Raw genomic sequence first — 11,678 nt, forward strand, 5'->3', positions numbered from 1 at the left:
TTAAATATGTTTTCACTAGGGAAGAGACAGTATACCCAACTCATAGAGTAGCATTGACATTTTTCTTTTTTTTTTAAGACATGGGAGCTTTTCTTTATTGTAACTTACAAAAAAAATTTAAATACAAGCATAACTAATTTTTGTGAGTAATTTTTGTGGTAACATTCTAAATTGTAGGCCATTTAAAAAAAAGTAATTGCTATTAACTTTGTAAAAATTCTTTAACTTAGAGAAGACAGCATCTACAATTTAATTTTATGAAATAAAGCAATTTCTAGAGTTATCAAGTGTTACCAGGCTCTTAAAAAACTAGTTAAGAAGACTAAAATCAACGTGAAAGACAGAAGGGAAATAATCTTGGTTATTTAGTTATAATCCAGGAATATCCACAGATGCATCCAATATACTTGCTGCTGCTGCTACTTCATCCAGGTGTTTGAAGACTGATTTTAGAACTTCTCTTAAACGTTTTGTGGCCTTCTTGTGAGGTTGTAAAAGCACTGCCTGAAAATTCATGGGTAGCCCTATCTTAGCACAGATTCAACAAATACTCTCAAAGCCTTTAGATGAATCCAGGCAATAAATGCTTCATTGAAGTTCACTTTGAGCCACTGCAAAAGGAGACCATATTATTGCTTCCTTTTAGGGAGCAATTTAGTCATATCCTCCCTTTCAGATTTAATTTCTTTTTCATTATAGAAAAATTCACAGACAATGAACTTGTTTTCTTTGGCTTTGTCTTTCAAATCATTGATCACTCTAAACATAGACTATAAAGAGGCTTCCCTCATTATCCTTAGTAATCAATTTGGTTGATCAAGGTGCTCCCATGTCTGAGAGAGATTCATATTTTTTTTTTGCCACTATGAATAATTTGGTGATGAGATAACTCTGAATCAAGTTTCTTTTCCAGATTCTCCAGACTTCCTTTCAGAATATTGTAGGCAGCTGTTCAGCTTTCTAGACTGTTTCTATTTGTGCCAATTGCTTTGCTAATGTGTCACTACAACCACAAGGATTGGCAGGATATTTGGCCATGTCCCATTCAAATCAAGTCAAAAAGTTGTCAACTCCATTGGCCAAGAGGTTCTCATGAACTCTGCCTTTTGCATCTTCCATAACTTCTACTACACACTGAGCCCTCTTACCTTTATAAGGCTTTCCATGAAGGTATGAAGTTTCCCTAATTCTTCTGAGACCAATAGAATCCAAAGAACCCATCTTGAAGTCAGGAATGGCAAATTTAGTGTTGTGGGATAGATTAGACTTGGATGTTACTGTGTTCATCCTTTCCAGAGCCTGCAAATTCTCCTTATCTCCAGGGGGCAGAAATCAGTCAAAATTCTGACATTAAGTCTTCCCTTTTAGTCAAAGTTACTGGCTGTAAAATGAAGTACCCTCGAATGCCAGGATGCGTCGGAAGGCCTGAGGGCAGAGAGACTGAAGACATGAGACAGACACGAGCTTGGGTTCCTGACTATGTGTACGATTTCCCTGGGTAGCCTTGGGGTGGAAGCACCTGAGCTCCTTCAGGGAATCGCTTTGGGCACTGCTGGGATGGGCCTGGGGAGTGCTGGCTGCCTCCCGCTGCTAGCTACCGGATCACTGGAGGATACAGGTACAGGTGCTACCCCCTTTTCCTAGATCAGTTCCTGGTGCATGCGAGCCCCGGCTCCATCTGTTCCCTGACATTTTTTCTTTAGGAGGAAGGACTGTATAGGACCTTTTGGGACCCACTAAAGAAATAAGAGAATTATATAAATTGCATGTAGACTATTGTGACACCTTTATGCCTTTTCCAAATTTTCCAAAATCCACTTAAATTCAATTTACTTGCATGTCATGACATCATTTCCATGATTTTTTTGGTGTGTCTTTGTGTTTTTTATGTATTTTGTAAGATGAAATAAAAATTTCCTGTACCTGATAACTGTATGTTTTCCCTTCACTAATTAAATGCTACCTGAAGGCAGTTAGGTGATATAGAGTAAAGAGTACTGGGCCTGACTGAAATCAAGAAGTCCTGAGTTCAAAGTCAGAATGAAAGATGTAAGATAATAGATCTAAATCTGGAAGACACCACATTGGTTATTCTACCTCCTCATTTTAGAGATGAGAAAATAAGAAGCATACAGAAATTGAGTGACTTGACAAATGTTACAAAGATAGTAATAATTAGAAGGGAAATTTGAACCCAAGCTCTCTGACTTGAGAGCCATTTCTTTTTCCACTGTATGCCTTTTTGAAATATTTTGCTAGAAGCTTGGAATCTATAGTTGGTATCTATAGTTTTCCACCTAATCTATATGTTTAGCAGTCCTATCAAGTAATAATTTTAGGTTAGTCCTGTATGAGCTGTTCTTGAATAAGCCCTACTGGTTTCTTGTGATCTCTTTCTTCTCTAGAAGTTCATATGCCAATACTTTAATAGTATGTTCAATCTTTTTCCATGAATAAAATCAAATTCACTACTCTCTACTTCACATAAGGCATTTTCTGCCTTTTGTGGAGAAAATGAAGCATTATTTGCTCTTTTCCACAGTGGTTCTTCTGTTCTCTTCTATATGTTTCAAACATTACTGACAATGACTTAGCGATCACATTTTTCAATTCTTTATTCCTTGATATCTGACTAGGATAACCTGAAATTAATATGGCTAGCTAGGTATTCTCCTTTTTTTAAAAACAATTTTGTTTTATCTTTTCTAGTCCTTTGTTTAACCAAAGCAAAACAGTTGACATAGTTAGGAAGCCAACAGAAGCCAGAAATTGGCGAGATCAGCAAACCTATGTTCTCCTTGCCAAACTTAGATACAGGGTAATGAAGAGCAACGCCAAATTAGAATATATTCTCAATTGAGAAACATAATAGGAATGATTGTAGAAACTTAGGAGCAGTAGTTCCATTGTAAATAGTAAAAAGAAGTTGAGGGGAAAATGAGTCTGGAGAGGCTCAAAATACATGTCAAAGTGCTTAAATCTACCTCCTAAAATGAAAGTCTCCAGAATCATACACTCTTGAGTTTTAAGAGTAATAAGAATTCCTCAATTCAGGGAGTGAAGCTTTAATATAGGTGGACAGAAGGTAAAGAAGTTGCTGACTACGCTTGGCATAGTCAACTTGGACAATTGTTTTTTATAATTTTTTAAAATCCCTATCTCTAATACCAATTGTTAGAACCTTTGCTAGGACTTCAGGGAACAAAACAATTAGCTAATTCAGTCAATGCTAAAAGTATAGGCTCCGCTAAACTGGAAACAAACTCAGGAGGAGGCAGAGGCAGGAGCAACTGGTTCCTGGTTACAAGGAGGGTTACTAGGATAGCATCCTACTCTCCCCAAATTATGACAAAAGCTAAACTCTCAAAAATTATTTGAAAGCACCAACCTTCTAAACTGGAACCAAGTGACTCCAAAGTAGAATGGAAAAAGGTGAAGAATGATAGAACCAAGAGTGTAACTAGGAAATCTGCATAATCTTTGGTCCATAGCAAGAAGATGATGTTCTTAATATAGGCTATTCCTAAAACTCAACATATTGTTATGACAAGCTCAGTGAGAGTCCTGAATCAGGGAAGCTCAGGGATGAGGGCAGCTAAAGAATCAGAGCACAGGAGAATTTAGGTATTTTATAAGGAGGGAAGTGGGCTTAGGCTAAGCTTCATTGGTTTCCTGCCTCAAAAGAGAGAGGCAAAGAAAAGTCAATTATCCAGAAAACTGCCATATCTACCTGGGGGAGAGACAAAGAGTGGTCTTACTAGGAAAAGGAGAAAAGAGAAGGAAAATAGTACCAGGGGAAAAGGGATATAGACAAATTTTGGATAGGGTAAGGTTTGCTAATTACTGCAGCTTGATAATAGACTATATATAGAATAGATATAGATATAGATAGAAATGTGGATGTAGATATAGATATATAGATCTAATATTCTGGTACTTGGGATGGGGGAGGAAAGAACTAGGGTAAACAATGAGGACACATAATTCCAGGTAACTAAAAGTAATCCCTATCCAGAAGAGAAATAAAAGCATCTCTCAATGTGATATCTTACTAAAGTATGTCACTTTAAATAAAGAACTCAGGCTATTCCACCTGCCTCCATCAAGAGGAAGCTATTTATTTATTACCCCTGCAACTGTATCATTGTCACACACACACACCAAAAAAAAAAAAGCTTTTAAAATGCCCTCCACCAAAAATGCACAAATTATTATGGCATGACTATCATTTATTTCTATTTTTAATGAGACCCTCAAAACCAATATAGTCCAAAATGAAAGGGGAAAGCAAGCAGTTAAAACAATTTCATGAAAAGGTTATTTTGCAAACAGATTACTCATATGAATTATTAGAAAAAGACTATAAGTTGACTGGCAGTGGTGGGAAGTCATTTTTCCATGATGGAAATGGGGAAAGCACTAGAGATTTTTTAAAATGAGAGTTTATTTGATTTTCCTTTTGCATAAATGGATTTTATGTACTGAAAAAGTAGCTAATCTTGATAGATATCAGTAGAATTGGTATTATAGCTGATGGCTATTGGAGCCAGCTTTCTTATCCAGCTTTTTCTTCTCAAACTTTCAATTGAAGATGACACCAATATTTATGTGAAGTGGGGAAAAGAAAATGGACATAAAACTGCTCATGTTCAGTGAGGAAAAAAACCCTAAGACTGAGCCTAATAATCTACCCAAACAACTAGCAAGATGTTTCTTAACATTAAGAATTCTGCTTGCTGGTTTAAAGCATACTTAAATACAAAGGGCTATCAGATGACCTCTGAAATTGTTCTTTTATTTTTCTTTCAGTTTTGTCTTAATTGAAAGCCAAGTACTAAATACTAAATACACAGAAATTTAAATACACAACTCAAAATTGTATGCAAACTATATATAATAAGTAGTCATTCTCACTTTAGCTCGGTGATTTTCAGAGAAATCAGTGTGTGTCTTATACAGTTGTGTACAATTGTATGTATAATATTCAAATGACCTTCACTTATAAGATCATCATATGCCAGAATCTGAAGCACAGTTGAGATCACGTGGGCTGATGTAGAAACAATAACCTACTTCCAACTATTTTTATCTACTCAGTTAATACTGAGATATGAATGATGCAATATATATATATATATATACATATATATATATATATATATAAAATTTCCCAAAGAGTCAAAACTATTTTTAGAATTAAAATTGGTTTTTGGTAGCTCAGCTTACGGCCCCCCCAAAGCAATGAGTCACGCACCAGAAAGGGATGGATTTGGTAGGCAAATACTAAGTCATTAACTGCTCAGCAAGAGTTCGCAGAACACCTTAGATCTCAGGATGAGTTTTACAAAATACTGTGCAGTTAATGTGAGTTGGAACATCAAGGTCATTTTGTTCATCGAGGTTTCTTGTTCTTTTTTTGTTTCTTTTTAAAGGTGCCAGGGGATCTTTCTCTTTCATTTTAGGACCATAGGGTTAAATTAGCTTTGAAAAAAAAGTTCAAATAGGATTTTCTTAGATTGGCTGCTGTCCTTTTACATTCCAAAATGGTGAACCTATTCATCAGTATGAGGGGGTGAACTTTAAGTTGTTTTTCTAGCATTTTTTCTTTTTCTCTTTTTTTTCTTTTTTGGTGATGATAAATGAGTTCTACAATGCATTGGGTTCTCATTGTGGGGTGCATCAATGCAGATGGGCAACTTACATATAACAATCTTAGAGAGAAACCTGGGGCACTGAAAGCTTGAGTGATTTTCCCAGGGACAGACAGCCATTTAGAGTCAGACCTGGAATTTAAATCCAAATCTTCCCTACTAAGCCTAGCATTCAACTCCTTAGCACAAGTCACCTCTCTTTTGATTTCCATTTTGTTGTTAATCAGTCAATTTCGATCACATTCTACTTAATAGTCCCATTTGAAGGTTTTTTTTTTTTTTAGCAAGTATTGCTTCGCCATTTTCATCTTCAGCTCATTTTGCAAATAAGGAAACTGAGACAAAGAGTTAAATGATTTGCCTAGGGTCACACAGTTATTAAGGATCTAAGGCCAGATTTGAACTCATAAAGATGAGATTTCCTGACTCTAGGCCTGACACTATCCACTATACCATTTAGCTTTCTTTTGCTTCCCATCTCTTTGGAGAAATAAAGAATTTGGCTACAGCAAAATCCTCAGTTACCCCCTAAATATAAAATTTTCTTGGAATCACTTTCAAAGTTTTAATTACCACCTTTCTAGAAATGACTTACCAATCTTTATTTCCAGCTAAATCCTTTTTTTTTTTTATCCAACTAGTACTTTTAAAGACTTAGATCACTCTATGACTTGAAAGTTATTTTAGTGATAGAAGAATGTAGAATTATATCTAGTTCATTCCATGGAATGAAAAATTTTGTTTGATTTTTTTGAGAGGCAGTTGGAGTTAAAAGATTGACCCAGTCACTCAGCTAGTAAGTGCTAAGTGTTTGAGACTGGATTTGAACTCAGGTCCTCCAGACTACAAAGCCAGTGCTCTATCCACTGTACTATTTAATTGTACGTTGAGTGAAAGATTTTTAAAAAGCATTTAATCTTCTCCTATAACCTCTGAAATTAACTGTCACCCAAATATTCTGACATCTTTAAACCAAAGCTATCACAATGATCTGAGAATGTAGAAACTAGCAGCCCTAGAGACCCTAAACCTCAAAAGTTGCCTGCCTAAGAATTTCTGATAAATACATAGATACATACATATACACATATGTATATGTATATATATATGGGTGTGAATGTATATATGTATAACATATTTCTTTCAGCAATTTCCCTGAAAACATATAACACAGCTCTGAATCATAAGGTAGATCTAATAATAAGAGTGGAAAATTCATCTAATGCCCACAATAAGAAATCTTTGCAAGGAAGGGGCCAGAATAAAGAGTATCTCAAAATATTAAAGGCTACAAGTAATCTGAAAAATCCCTTCATTTCTCATACAACTAAAAAAAGGAACATCAAGAGAAGCACACATGATTTTCCTAGCTAATAAGTGGCAGAGGCTGGGTTTCAAATATAGATCTTTTGACTTTTAAGTACTATGTTCATGCCATTCCACAATTCTCAAATTAAATAAGACTCACCTCAAGTCCCCAGTGTTTCTGAAAGGTTCTGCTTTCTCACTCAGCTTAAATTCAGTCCAGATTTATTCAAACTGCTGAGAGCTAAAGGCCACCTGAAATTATTTTAATCATGAAACACTTAAGTAACAACTTTCCCACTTTCTATTTGCTCCCACTCTTTTTTCCAGTACCTATCTATTAAAATTAAATCTTATGTTTGATTAATAAAACATATTATTTTTGAAATACTCATTATTTTTAGTGACTTTGAAGCTTTTTGCTTTCAGACAATGTGAAGTTTCTGGAAAAGACTACACTTTTCTTTTCCTAAGTTTTATTTTGCTTAGTCCTCTGAGACAAGCTTAACTGTTTTTATGAGACCTCTGACAAGCTATTATTTTTTGTAACAGCTATGAAAAGATCTGACAGAAAATTGTCCTGAGGCAGTTGCTGGAGAAATGGGTGTGGCTGACAAGACAATTATACAAAAGTTCATTAAGCATCTACTCTCTCTGCAAGATACTAGAAATACAAAAATATAGATGAAGCAGACCCTGCCTTCAAGGAGTTTACATTCTACTTGCATGCCTGTCACTATAAAATAAATATAACATAAATACAAAGTAATACAATATTATTTCAAAAAAAGAAAGAGTACTAATAACAGTGGATCAGAAAAGGCCTAATGTATGAGTCTGGCACCTAAACAGTGCTTTGAAGAAAACTAAGGAATTAATTCACGGGGGCCTTTGAAATCTGACGATTATATTTTCCTATTTAGTTTTAACTCAGGCAAAACTCCTTCCCCAGTCTTGAGTCACCCTGTTTGGTTTTATTGACCACCCTTCAACCCACTCCTTCCTAACATCACAACTCACAGACCAGTACTCTATCCTTGTCTACCCTTAATGCAGGTGACTCATTCTCCCACATTTCCTGTCTCGTCCACCTTGACTGCATCACAGAATTACAGAATCTCAGAGCCAGAAAGCACTTCAAAGTCTGTCTAGTCCACTGTATACCTGAGAAATAATCCCCTCTTCAACATCCCTGAGCAAGTAGGTAGAAGACCTCAAAAGAAGAAAAAAAAAAATAACAACTTACTACCACCCATCCCACTTAAAAATAATTTTAATTGTTTAGAATTTTTGTCCTTAAGTAGAGACAAAATCTATCTCTTTGCAACTTCTTTGTTTATAGTTGTTCCTTCTAGGCTCTTGATTCTGCCCAAGATCTAAATTCTTTCCAATGAAGGCTGAGAAAATCATTACATCAATACCCCCTCCATTTAGGATACTGAAGTTTCAAACCCAGTGGGGATATTAATGCCCTCTGCTGGCCCCTGAATATCCAACAAAACTAAAATAGTTTCTTGGCTGGGATTTAACCAATTAACTCCTTAGGTTTCACTCTAGAGAGAGTAGGTCCTTTGTGTGGAAGCTCAAGCAGTTTTGCTGCATTAGGAGTCCATCTTTAGTTAACATAATCAGAAAAATTCAGTTAAACACCACAACCCATTTTCCCACCATGTACAATAATATGTTATTTTCCTTGACCTTTAGGCAAATATTTTGTAGGTATCATCACATAGTCAAGCAAAAGTTCTGTGGGCTGCCCACCTAGCAACTGTTTCCAGGACTGAATTTAGCATAACCATTTATCCATTTTTAAAATACTTTTAACTTCCATAGACATAAAAATCAGCTGGTCAAAATTAGCATCCTATAAAATAATATTGTAATCAATATTCACTCAGTGATTGAGTACATATTGAACAATAATCAGATAGACAAATATCTGATTCTGGCTTAGCCATCACTCCTACTGACCACCCATATCATCACTCTTCTTTACCCCATTTTATCCATACCCCATTTTATCACAGTAGTCCCAAAGGGACTTTTTAAATGCATACATTAGGCAAAAGGAAGATTGAAGACTATGGATGATTTAAGCTGGGCATAACAAGATAACAAATGATGCAAAGAAAGCATCCTCCATTTGTTTTGGTTTGGGAGGGTACATTGTATCAATCAAATCAAATATCAGAACATTGCAGAACCTTCTAAATGAGACATTTACTTGAAAAGTATCAAAAATTTGACAAGAATTTCCTTTTACTATCTACACAGAAAAAAACAAGTGGATGAAAAATGCCTAATCCCAAAATATGACAGAAAATTGGACAAATAGCTTATAAAAGTAGTACATATATTTGGAAAAAACATGACAATGGAAAATGGCTAGGGCCCAAAACTAAACAGAAACAAAAAAGCAAACTGGATTGTCTTTGAGAAATTGCAGTTAGTTTACTGAGAATAAATTTCTTTAGAAACAGAGGCCTATATTTTCTAAGACCAGTATTCTTTCAGTGATGTTATATGATTGTGAGTCATAGAATACTACACTCTCCAAAAAAATGATAATGAAGGACATTCGAAAGGTAATGGCAAATTTATGGGAATACTTGGATGAGACTTAGAGAATGGACAGCAATAAAAGTGCTGTGATCTGTAATACTGAAAGAAATAGCACATCTATGAGATCTCATATATTTCAGAAAATGTCCCACCAGGAACAATTTTCAGTCTGAGAAAATCAGAGCAAGCATAGTTACCAGAAAATTGAAAGTCAAGATAGGGAAATAGTAAGATAGCACTTTAACATATCTAATGAATTAAAGTCACTGGGTTCAGAAAAACCACACAGGAAATTTGGAAAGAATTGGTTGATATAATGGATGGGCTCCTAATTATGATCTCAAAAAAAAGTCATGGAAATGGAGCCACAATGGATGAGTAGCAGGATGGAGCACAGTTAAGCTCTATCCCATTACTTCTCCAATATGATCTAAAGAAAATCCATCATACACATTGTGGATTTGAAAATACAAATTGATTAATTCATTGGTTTAAATAATCATATTTAAATTAGTATAATTGACCATATTAATAATCAAATTAACAAAAACCATATGATCATCTCAATAGATGCAGAAAAAGCATTTGATAAAATCCAACATCCATTCCTACTAAAAAACTCTTGAGAGTATAGGAAGAAATAGACTATTCCTTAAAATAGTCAGGAGCATATATTTAAAACTGTAAATATCATATGTAATGGGGATAAACTGGAACCTTTCCCAGTAAGATCAGGAGTGAAACAAAGTTGTCCACTATCACCATTACTATTCAATATTGTATTAGAAATGCTAGCCTCGGGGGTAGCTAGGTGGTGCAGTGGATAGAGCACCAGCCTTGAATTCAGAGGACCCGAGTTCAAATCTGGTCTCAGACACTTAACACTTCCTACCTGTGTGACCCTGGGCAAGTCACTTAACCCCAGCCTCCAAAAAAAAAAAAAAAAAAAAAAAAAAAAAAAAAAAAAAAAAAAAAAAAACGAAAGAAATGCTAGCCTCAGCAATAAGAGTAGAGAAAGAGATTAAAGGAATTAGAGAAGGTAATGAGGAAACCAAACTATCACTCTTTGCAGATGATATGATGGTATACTTAAAGAGACTCTACTAAAGAGCTATTGGAAATAATTCACAACTTTAGCAAAGTTGCAGCATACAAAATAAATCCTAAGCATTTTTATACATCACCAACAAAATGCAACCGCAAGGATACAAAGAGAAACTCCATTCAAAATAACTGTCGATAGTATAAAATATTTGGGAATCTATCTACCAAAGGAAAGTCAGGAATTATATGAGCAAAATTACAAAACACTTGCCACAAAAATAAAGTCAGATTTAAATAATTGGAAAGACATTAAGTGTTCTTGGATAGGCTGAGCGAATATAATAAAGATGACAGTACTCCCTAAACTAATTTATTTATTTAGTGCTATATCAATCAGATTCCCAAGAAACTATTTTAATGACCTAGAAAAAATAACAACAAAATTCATATGAAAGAACAAAAGAATTTCAAGGGAATTAATGAAAAAAATCAAATAAAGGTAGCCTAGCTGTACCTGATCTAAAACTATATTATAAAGCAGCAGTCACCAAAACTATTTGGTATTGGCTAAGAAATAGACTAGTTGATCAGGGGAATAGGTTAGGTTCACAGGACAAAATAGTGAACAACTATAGCAATCTAGTGTTTGACAAACCCAAAGATTTTGTCATTATTTGACAAAAACTGCTGGGAAAACTGGAAATTAGTATGGCAGACATTAGGCATGGACCCACACTTAACACCCCATACCAAGATAAGATCAAAATGGGTCCATGATTTGGGTATAAAGAACGAGATCATAAATAAATTAGAGGAACATAGGATAGTTTACCTCTCAGACTTGTGGAGGAGGAAGGGATTTGTGACCAAAGGAGAACTAGAGATCATTATTGATCACAAAATAGGAAATTTTGATTACATCAAATTAAAAAGCTTTTGTACAAACAAAACTAGTGCAAATAAGATTAGAAGGGAAGTAACAAACTGGGAAAATATTTTACAGTTAAAGGTTCTGATAAAGGCCTCATTTCCAAAATCTATAAGAGAACTGACTCTAATTTATAAGAAATCAAGCCATTCTCCAATTGATAAATGGTCAAAGGATATGAACAGACA

At 34.9% G+C, this 11,678-nt stretch overlaps 1 pseudogene; it reads right to left on the minus strand.

The window, feature by feature from the left end:
* Nucleotides 1-309: 309 nt before the first annotated feature.
* On the minus strand, nucleotides 310-1,351 carry LOC141541145 (V-type proton ATPase subunit C 2 pseudogene; annotated as a pseudogene).
* Nucleotides 1,352-11,678: the final 10,327 nt, after the last annotated feature.

This window comes from Sminthopsis crassicaudata, chromosome 4 (assembly GCF_048593235.1).
Source record: "Sminthopsis crassicaudata isolate SCR6 chromosome 4, ASM4859323v1, whole genome shotgun sequence".
Classification (NCBI taxonomy): Eukaryota; Metazoa; Chordata; class Mammalia; order Dasyuromorphia; family Dasyuridae; genus Sminthopsis; species Sminthopsis crassicaudata.